Source organism: Globicephala melas, chromosome 20, assembly GCF_963455315.2.
Source record: "Globicephala melas chromosome 20, mGloMel1.2, whole genome shotgun sequence".
Classification (NCBI taxonomy): domain Eukaryota; kingdom Metazoa; phylum Chordata; class Mammalia; order Artiodactyla; family Delphinidae; genus Globicephala; species Globicephala melas.
This window is the reverse complement of record NC_083333.1, coordinates 50,891,315-50,902,359: the sequence shown is the minus strand read 5'-3', so window position 1 is coordinate 50,902,359 and position 11,045 is coordinate 50,891,315.

Genomic DNA, 11,045 nt, shown 5'->3' with positions numbered 1-11,045 from the left:
AGGGTCATGGCAGTTATGGGATGTTCAGAATCACTGTTTCTGGATCTTTATATTCAGACTTGATTAGAGACATAAAGTTAAAATTTTTAAAAATCCACTTTTTTTTTTGGACACAATGTGCAGCTTGCGGGATCTTAGTTCCCCAACCAGGGATTGAACCCGGGCACCGGCAGTGAACGCACCAAGTGCTAATCACTGGACCACCAGGGAATTCCTGGAAAACCCACGTTTTTATGTATCAGGAATCTCAATAGATTGAGAAACTATGAGTTACTGACACAGGGCCTATTTAGCCTTCTCTCGCTCCCGAGTCCCAGGTCCTTCTCTCACTTCTGCTCCCTGATTCCCACCTGCACCCCAGGCTCAGGAAAGAGCAGCAATGTTTTGTAGTACATAGTTTTCACAGTGCAAGTGTTTCATCGTCTTGGTTAATTCCTAAGTATTTTATTCTCTTTGATGCTATTATAAATGGAATTGCTTTTATAATTTCCCTTTCAGATGGTTCATTGTTCATATATGGAAATGCAACATATTTTGGTATGTTGCCTTTGTATCCTGCTACTTAGCTGAATTCATTGATTAGTTCTAACGTTTTTGTGTGTGGACTCTTTAGGGTTTTCCACATACAAGCTCATACCATCTGCAGAGATAATTTTACTTCTTCCTTTCTAATTTGTATGCCTTTTCTTTTTCTTGCCCAATTGCTCTGGCTAGAACTTCAAGAATTATGTTGAATAGAAGTGGTGAAAGCAAGAATCCTTCTTTTCTTCCTAATCTTTGAGGAAAAGTTTTCAGTCTTTCCATACCATGGAGTATGATGTTTGCCATGGGCTTTCAAATATAGCTATTATATTGAGGTAATTTCCTTCTATTCCTAGTTTGTTGAATGTTTTTATCATGAAGGCTGTTGAATTTTCTCAAATGCTTTTTCTGCATCAATTGAGATGGTCATGTGGTTTTTTTCTTTCATTATATTGATACGGCATATTACATTGATTGATTTTTATATATTGAAACATCCTTGCATTCCAGGAATAAATCCCAGTTGGTCATGGTGTATAATCTTTTCAATATGCTGCTGAATCCTGTCTGCTAGTATTTTGTTGAGGATTTTTCCACCAATGTTCATAAAGGATATTGGTTTGTATTTTTTTCTTGTAGAGTTTTTGTCTGGCTTTGGTATCAGGGTAAAACTGGACTCGGAATGAGTTAGGAAATGCTCCCTACTCTGTAGTTTTTTAGAAAAGTTTGAGGATTTGGTATTAGTTCTTCTTTAATTTTTTTTAATATATATTTATTTATTTGGCTGTGCCGGGTCTTAGGTGCAGCATGCAGGATCTGTGTTGCAGCATGTGGGCTCCTTTAGTAGCAGCATGCAGGATCTAGTTCTGCAATCAGGGACTGAACCCAGGCCCTCTGCAATGGGAGTGTGGAGTCTTAGCCACGGGACCACCAGGGAAGTCCCTCTTCTTTAAATTTTTGGTAGGCAGTCCAGTGGTTAAGATTTCACACTCCCAATGCAGGGGTCATGGGTTCGATCCCTCGTTGAGGAACTAAGATCCCGCATGCTGCACAACATGGCCACAAAAAAAATAATAAAATAAAATACAAAAAAAATTTTGGTAGAATTCACCAGTGAAGCCATCAGGCCCAGGACTTTTTTTTTTTTAACATTTACTTTTTTTTTTTAATTTATTTTCTTAATTTTTTTGGCTGTGTCGGGTCTTAGTTGCAGCATGTGGGATCTTCGTTGAGGCATGCGGAATGTTTCATTGCGACGCATGGGCTTCTCTCTAGTTGTGGTGTACAGGTTTTCTCTCTCTAGTCATTGCACACAGGCTCTGGGGCTCATGGGCTCTGTAGTTTGTGGCACGCAGGTTCTCTCATTGAGGTGCACAAGCTCAGTAGTTGTAGCGCACAGGCTTAGTTGCTCCATGGCATGTTGGATCTTAGTTCCCCTACCAGGGATTGAACCGGCATCCTCTGCATTGGAAGGTGAATTCTTTACCACTGGACCACCAGGGAAGTCCCCAGGACTTTTCTTTGTTGAAAGATTTTTCAATACTGATTCAAGCTCCTTACTAACTGTAGGTCTACTCAGATTTTCTATTTCTTTGTGATCTAGTCTTGGTAGGTTTTCTGTGTCTAAGAATTTGTCCATTCATCTAGGTTGTACAAAATTTTCTTTGTTGCATATAATTGTTCATAGTATTCTCTTATAATCCTTTTTATTTCTGTAGAATCAGTAGTAATAGTCTCACTTTAATTTCTGATTTTAGCAATTTGAGACTTTTTTTTCTTAGTCCATCTAGCTAAAGGTTTGTCAATTTTGTTGATCTTTTTGAAGAACCAACTTTTGGTTTCACTGGTGTTCTGTATTGTTTTCTATTCTCTATTTCATTTATCTTTGTTCTAATCTTTATTTCCTTTATTCTGCTAGTTTTGGGTTTAGTTTGTTTTTCTTTTCCTAGTTCCTTAAGTTATAAAGTTACATAATTAACTTGAGATCCTTACTTTTTAATAAATATTTATAGCTATAATTTTCCCACTTAGTACAGTTTTTGCTGTGCCCTGTAAGTGTTGGTATGTTGTGTTTTTGTTTTAATTCATCTCATAGCATTTTCTAATTTCTTGTGATTTCTTCTTTGATCCATTGGTTGTTTAAAAGCGTGTTTATTTCCACGATTTTTTGAATTTTCCAGTTTCCCTTTTTTGTTTGTTTGTTTTTTGTTTTGCGGTACGTGGGCCTCTCACCGCTGTGGCCTCTCCCGTCGCGGAGCACAGGCTCCGGACGCGCAGGCTCAGCGGCCATGGCTCACGGGCACAGCCGCTCTGCGGCATGCGGGATCCTCCCGGACCGGGGCACGAACCCGTGTCCCCTGCATCGGCAGGCGGACTCTCAACAACTGCGCCACCAGGGAAGCCCCCAGTTTCCCTTTTGTTATTGATTTCTAACTTCATCCCAATGTGGTAAAAGAAGAGACTTCGTATATCTATCTTTTAAATGTTATTGAGATTTAATTTGTGGCCTAACATATGATCTATCCTGGAAAATGTTCCACGGGTACTTAAGCAGAACGTGTATTCTGTTATTGTTGTTGGGTAGAGTGTTTTGTATATGTCTATAAATCTACTTGGCTCGTTGTGTTGTTTAAGTCCTCTGTTTCCTTACTAATCTTCCGTCTGGTTGTTCTATCTGTTACTGTGAGTGGGTTTTTGAAGTCTCCAATTATTATTATAGAATTGTCTATTTCTCCCTGAAGTTCTGTCATTTTTTCTTTATATATTTTGACAGTCTATCATTAGGCACATAAATATTTATCATTATTATGTCTTCTTTCTGCATTGAACCTTTTATTAATATATAATGTCCTTCTTTGTCCCCTGTAAACTTTGATATAGTCAACTGTCTGATAGTATAGCCACCCCTGCTCTCTTTTGGTTACTATTTGCATGGAATACCGTTTACCATCCTTTCACTTTCAACCTGTTTGTGTCTTTGGATCTCAAGTGAGTCTCCTGTAGACAACATAGAGTTGGATCATGTATTTTTTTAAACATCTTTATTGGAGTATAATTGCTTTACAATGGTGTGTTAGTTTCTGCTTTATAACAAAATGAATCAGCCACACATATACATACATCCCCGTATCTCCTCCCTCTGCATCTCCCTCCCACCCCCCCCATCCCACCCCTCTAGGTGGTCACAAAGCACCCAGCTGATCTCCCTGTGCTACGCGGCTGCTTCCGACTAGCTATCGGTTTTACATTTGGTAGTGTATATATGCCCATGCCACTCTCTTACTTTGTCCCAGCTTACCCTTCCCCCTCCCCGTGTCTTCAAGTCCATTCTCTAGTAGGTCTGTGTCTTTATTCCTGTCCTGCCCCTAGGTTCTTCATGACCATTTTTTTTTTTTAGATTCCATATATATGTGTTAGCATACGGTATTTGTTTTTCTCTTCTTACTTCACTCTGTATGACAGACTCTAAGTCCATCCACACCTCACTACAAATAACTCAATTTCATTTCTTTTTATGGCTGAGTAATATTCCATTGTATATATGTGCCACATCTTCTTTATCCATTCATCTGTTGATGGACACTTAGGTTGCTTCCATGTCCTGGCTATTGTATATAGTGCTGCAATGAACATTGTGGTACATGACTCTTTTTGAATTATGGTTTTCTCAGGGTACATGCCCAGTAGTGGGATTGCTGGGTTGTATGGTAGTTCTATTTTTAGTTTTTTAAGGCACCTCCATACTGTTCTCCACAGTGGCTGTATTAATTTACTTTCCCACCAACAGTGCAAGAGGGCTCCCTTTTCTCCACAGCCTCTCCAGCATTTATTGTTTGTAGACTTTTTGATGATGGCCGTTCTGACTGGTGTGAGATGATATCTCATTGTAGTTTTGATTTGCATTTCTCTAATGATTAGTGATGTTGAGCATCCTTTCATGTGTTTGTTGGCAATCTGTATATCTTCTTTGGAGAAATGTTTATTTAGGTCTTTTGCCCATTTTTGGATTGGGTTGTTTGTTTTTTTGATATTAAGCTGCACGAGCTGCTTGTAAATTTTGGAGATTAATCCTCTGTCAGTTGCTTCATTTGCAAATATTTTCTCCCATTATGAGGGTTGTCTTTTTGTCTTGTTTATGGTTTCCTTTGCTGTACAAAAGCTTTGAAGTTTCATTAGGTCCCATTTGTTTATTTTTGTTTTTATTTCCATTTCTCTAGGAGGTGGGTCAAAAAGGATCTGGCTGTGATTTATGTCATAGAGTGTTCTGCCTATGTTTTCCTCTAGGATCATGTGTTTTTATTCATTCTGTCAATCTCTGTCTTTTGATTGGAGAGCTTGATTCAATTACATTTGAAATAATTCCTGATAAGGAGGGTCTTATTTCTGTCGTTATGCTATTTGTTTTCTGTACGCCTTATAGCTTTTTGTCCCAAATTTCCTGCATTACTGTCTTTTGTGTTTAGTTGATTTTCTGTAGTGAAATGTTTAAATTCCTTTCTCTTTTCCTTTTGTCTATTTTCTTTAACTATTTCCTTTGTGGTAACCATGGGGATTACATTTAGCATCCTAAAGTTGTAACACTCTAAGTTGAATTTGTACCAGTTTAACTTCAATAACATACTAAAACTCTGCTCCTTTACATCTCCATCCCCACTCCTTTCAGTTGTTGATGATACAAAATTATAAACTGCATTTAAATGCATTAGTCCCTCAAATTATGTAGAAAGCAAGATATGGAGTTAACAAACCATAGTTACAGTAATACTAGCATTTACACTAATAACTGCTCTTTTTTCCCTTAAACGTATTAGTGTCTTAAATTATGTAGAAAACAAAAAGTGCATTTACAAACCATTGTTACAAGAATACTAGCTTTTATAATTACCCATGCATTTACCTTTATTGAGATCTTTATTTCTCCATGTGTCTTTGAGTTACTGTCTAGTATCCTTTCATTTCACCTTGCAGGACTCCCTTAATCATTTCTTACAGGGTAGGTCTGGTGCTTACAAACTCTCAGCTTTTGTTTATCTGGGAATATATTAATTTCTCCCTCACTTTTGAAGGACAGTTTTGTCATATACAGAATTCCTGGTTGACAGTTTTACTCTTCTAGCAATTTGAATATACCAACCCACTGTCTTCTGACCTTAAAATTTTCTGATGAGAAATTGTCTTCCGATAATCTTATTGAGGATTTCTTTATATGACTATTTGTCTCTCTCTTACTGCTTTCAAGATTTTCTCTTTGAGAACAAACGTACGGACACCAAAGGGGGGAAAGCAGCGAGGGTGTGTGTGTGATGAATTGGGAGATTGGGATTGACATGTATACACTGATGTGTATAAAATGGATGACTAATAAGAACCCACTGTATAAAAAAATAAATTAAAAAAAAAGATTTTCTCTTTGCATTTGTCTCTTTAAAGTTTGATTAAATGAGTCTCAGTGTGGGGCTCTTTGAGCTCATCTTATTTGGAGTTTATTGAGATTCTTGAATGTTTATATTCATGTATTTAATCAAATTTGGGGAGTTTTCGGCCATTATTTCTTCAAATATTCTCTCTCCCCCTTTTTCTCTCTTCTCTTTCTAGGACTCCCACTATGCATATGTTGGTCTGCTTGATGGTGTCCTATAGGTCCCTTAAGGCTCTGTTCACTTTTCTTCAATCTTTTTTCTTTCTGTTCCTCAGACTTGATAATTTCATTGCCCTAGCTTCAAGTTTCCTGATTCCTTCTTCTGCCTGCTCAAATCTGCCTTTGACTCCCTTTAGTGAATTTTTCATTTCAGATATTGTACTTTTCAGCTCCACAATTTCTTTTTGGTTTCTTTTTTTCTATCTCTTTACTGATATTTCACTTTTTTTTTACACATGATTTTCATGACTTTCTCTACATCTTCCTTTAGTTCTCTGAGCATCTTCAAAAGTTGTTTTAAAGTCTTTGTCTAGTATATCTGTCATCAGGTATTTTTCAGTGACAATTTCTGTTGATTTATTTCTTTCCTTTGAATGGGTCATCTTTTAAATTTTTTTTTTTGTTTATGCTTTGCGATTTTTTTGTTGAACTGGACATTTGAATCTAATAATGTTATAACCCTGGAAATCACTTTTTAGCAGGGTCTATAATCCCCCTGCTCAACCTCCAGCCTTCTATCACCCTCCCCACAACTTACTTTGCTCAACCACACTGACCTTTTGCTGCTCCAGTGTGGCGCTTCCTGTGGGGTCTTTGCAGTTGCTTTTCTCCTTGCTGGAATGCTCACCCACCAGAGTCACAAAACCTGGCAACTTCTTTTCATTCCAGTAGAAGCTCAAAGGTCACTTCTTCAGAGCAGCCTTCCCTTGAATATCTTTTCTAATGTTAATTGTCCCCCTGTGGAATCGTTATCACTTTAACTTATTTATCTTCTTCATAGCACTTATTACTAATAAAACTATCTATTTATTCATTTAATGGCTGTAGACTCAAGGAGAGGAGGATTTCTGCTTTGTTCACTATTTCTCCAGCACCTAGAGTGGTGCCTGGCACAGAGAAGTCATTCAAAAAACATTTGTTGAATGTGAGACTGGATGCAGTAGGCCACTTGAGGAGGCTGTTGCAGTGGCCCGAGAGTTACTAGTGGTCAGATGAGGGTAGCAGCAGCAGAGACACAAAGAAGTGGGTATAAGGGACATGTGTTTTGGAGGTTGAAACAAAGAAGTCTTTTCCAATTTTTTTTTATTGAAGTACAGTTGATTTACAATGTTGTGGCAATCTCTGCTGTACAGCAAAGTGACTCAGTTATACGCACACAGACATATATATATACACATATATATACATACGTATAGTTTGCATATATATATACATACACACACCCCACACACACACCCCCACACACATATATATAGTTCACATCTACCAACCCGAAACTCCCAGTCCATCCCTCTCTTGGCAACCACAAGTCTGTTCTCTCTCTGAGTCTGTTTCTGTTTTGTAGATAGGTTCATTTGTGTCATATTTTAGATTCCACATATAAGTGATATCATACGGTATTTGTCTTTTTTTTTTTTTTTGGCTGCACTGGGTCTTTAATGCTACACACGGGCTTTCTCTTTGTGGCGAGTGGGGGCTACTCTTCGTTGCGGCGAGCAGGCTTCTCATTGTGGTGCCTTCTCGTTGTGGAGCACAGGCTCTAGGCACGCAGGCTTCGGTAGGTGCAGCATGCGGACTCAGTAGTTGTGGCACGTGGGCCCTAGAGCACGCGGTCTTCAGTAGTTGTGGTGCGTGGGCTCAGTAGTTGTAGCGCACGGGCTTAGCTCTCCGTGGCATGTGGGATCTTCCGAGACCAGGGATCGAACCCATGTCCCCAGCATTGGCAGGCAGATTCTTAACTGCTGCACCACCAGGGAAGTCCCTGTCTTTCTCTTTCTGACTTACTTCACTTAGTATAATCTCTAGCTGCATCCATGTGGTGGCAAATGGCATTTTTTTCTGTTTTATGGATGAGTAATATTCCATTGTGTATATGTACCACATCTTCTTTATCCATTCATCTGTTGATAGACATTTAGGTTGTTTCCATGTTTTGGCTATTGTGAATAGCGCTGCTGTGAACACTGGGGTGCATGTATCTTTTTGAATTAGAGTTCTGTCCAGGTATATTCCCAGGAGTGAGACTGCTGGATCATATGGTAATTCTATTTTTAGTTTTCTGAGGAACCTCCATACTGTTTTCCATAGTGGCTTTACCAACTTACATTCTCACCAACAGTGTAGGAGGGATCCCTTTTCTCCACATCCTCTCCAGAATTGAAACAAGTAAGTCTTAACACATTACTGACCAGGTGATTTTTGCAGAAACTAATGCTTGTGGCCATAATATGCCTCGGGCCAAAAATGTGTTAATGATTGATATTTTGATGTAAGGAGTGAAGGAATGGGAGGAGTCAAGAATGACTCCTGGGTTTCTGGTTTGAGTGGCTGAGTGAACAGTAATACCATTAGTTGGAAGGGGAATTCTGAAGATGAAGAAGGTTTGTGATTAAGACCATGGGTTCAGTTCTGGGTACTACCAGTAAGACACCTGAAAGAAACCCAAGTGGAGACACTGAATACATGGGTAGCTATATGGGCTCAGAGAAGAGGTCTGGTCGTAAACTTGCAATACAAATCTGGAAGTTGTCAGCATATAGAAGCTAAGTGAAGCAACGGGTGTGAGCAAAGTCTCTTAGGAGGAAAGCTTGAAGTAAGGAAAGGTAGAGGTGAAAGGAATGTAAAAAAACAATCCCTTTTAAAATCACATCAAAAAAAAGAAAAAAACCTTAGGAATAAACCTGACCAAGGAGGTGAAAGACATATATGCTGAGAACTATAAAACATTAATAAAGGAAACTAAAGATGATTCAAAGAAATGGAAAGGTATCCCATGCTCCTGGATTGGAAGAATTGTTAAAATGGCCATACCACCCAAAGCAATCTCCAGGTTTAATGTGATCCCTATCAAATTACCCTTGACATGTTTCACAGAACTAGAACAAATAATCCTAAAATTCATATGGAACCATAAAAGACCCATAATTGCCAAAGCAATCCTGAGGAAAAAGAACAAAGCAGGAGGCATAACCCTCCCAGACATCAGACAGTACTACAAAGCTACAGTAATCAAAGCAGACTGGTATTGGCACAAAAACAGACATATGGATCAACGGAACAGAATAGAGAGCCCCAAAACAAACTTAGGAGTTTTATGGTGTCATGTCTTATATTTAAGTCTGTAGGCCCATTTTGAGTTTATTTTTGTATATGGTGTGAAGGAGTGTCCTAACTTCATTGATTTACATGTGGCTGTCCAACTTTCCCACCACCACTTGCTGAAGAGACTGTCTTTTCTCCCATTGTATTATTCTTGCCTCCTTTGTTGAAGATTAATTGGCCATAGGTGTGTGGAAGAGAACACAGGCAAAACATTCTCTGACAAAAATAAAATCGTACCAATGTTTTCTTAGGTCAGTCTCCCAAGGCAACAGAAATAAAAGAAAAAATAAGCAAATGGGACCTAATCAAACTTACAAGCTTTTGTACAGCAAAGGAAACCATAAACAAAATGAAAAGCCAACTTAAAGACTGGGAGAAAATATCTGTAAATGATGTGACCAACAAGGGCTTAATTTCCAAAATATACAAACAGCTCATACAACTCAATAACAAAAAAACAAACAACCTAATTGAAAAATGGGCAGAAGACCTAAACAGACATTTCTCCAAAGAAGACATACAGAGTGCCAACAGGTATGTGAAAAGATGCTCAACATTGCTAATTATTAGAGAAATGCAAATCAAAACTACAATGAGGTAGCACCTCACATTGGTCAAAATGGCCATCATTAAAAAGTCTACAAATAGCAAATATTGGAGAGGGTGTGGAGAAAAGGGAACCCTCGTACACTGTTGGTGGGAATGTAAATTGGTGCAGCCAGTATGGAGAACAGTACGGAAGTTCCTTAAAAAACTAAAAATAGAGTTGTCATATGATCCAGAAATCCCACCCTTGGGCATATATCCAGACAAAACTATAATTTAAAAGATACATGCACCCCTATGTTCAAAGCAGCACTATTCAGAATAGCCAAAACATGGAAACAACCTACATGTCTCAACAGATGAATGGATTAAGAAGATGTGGTACATATATACAATGGAATACTACTCAGCCATAAAAGTGAAAGAAAGAAAGAATGCCATTTGCAGCAACATGGATGGACCTAGACATTATCATACTAAGTGAAGTAAGTCAGACAGAGAAAGACAAATACCATATGATATCACTTACATGTGGAATCTAGAATATGACACAAATGAACTTATCTACAAAACAGAAACAGATTCACAGGTATTGATAACAGACTTGTTGTTACCAAGAGGGAGGGGGGTGGGGAAGGGATGGATTGGGAGTTTGGGATTAGCAGATACAAACTACTATATATAAAATAGATAAACAATAAGGTCCTACTGTATAGCACAGGGAATTATATTCAATATCCTGTGATAAAACATAATGAAAAAGAATAAAGAAAAGGATGTAGGTATATCTGAATTACTTTGCTGTTCAGCAGAAATTAACACAGCACTGTAACTCAGCTATACTTTAATAAAGTAAATTTTAAAAAGAAAAGGTAAAGGCAGAACCCCAAAGGAGGCTGAGATGGAATAACCAGAGAAATAGAAGGAAAACCAGATTGTAACATAAGGGAGCCAAGGGAACAGTCTGAGAGAGCAAACTGGACAACGAGGCCAGAAGAGTGTCCCTGGGATTTAGGAATATGGAAGTCATTGGTAACGTTAGGATTGCCTGAGAATGGAAGGAGCAGAGTTCAGATTATAGTGGGTTGAAGAGTGAGGCGGAGGTGAGGCACTAAAGACAGCAGGTGTAGACAACTCTTTTAAGAACTCTAACTGCAGTGGGGGGAAAGAGATGGGGCAGTGGCTGGAAAGGGACGCGGGATCCAGGGAATACTTTTTTTTTTTTTTTTGGCCGCAC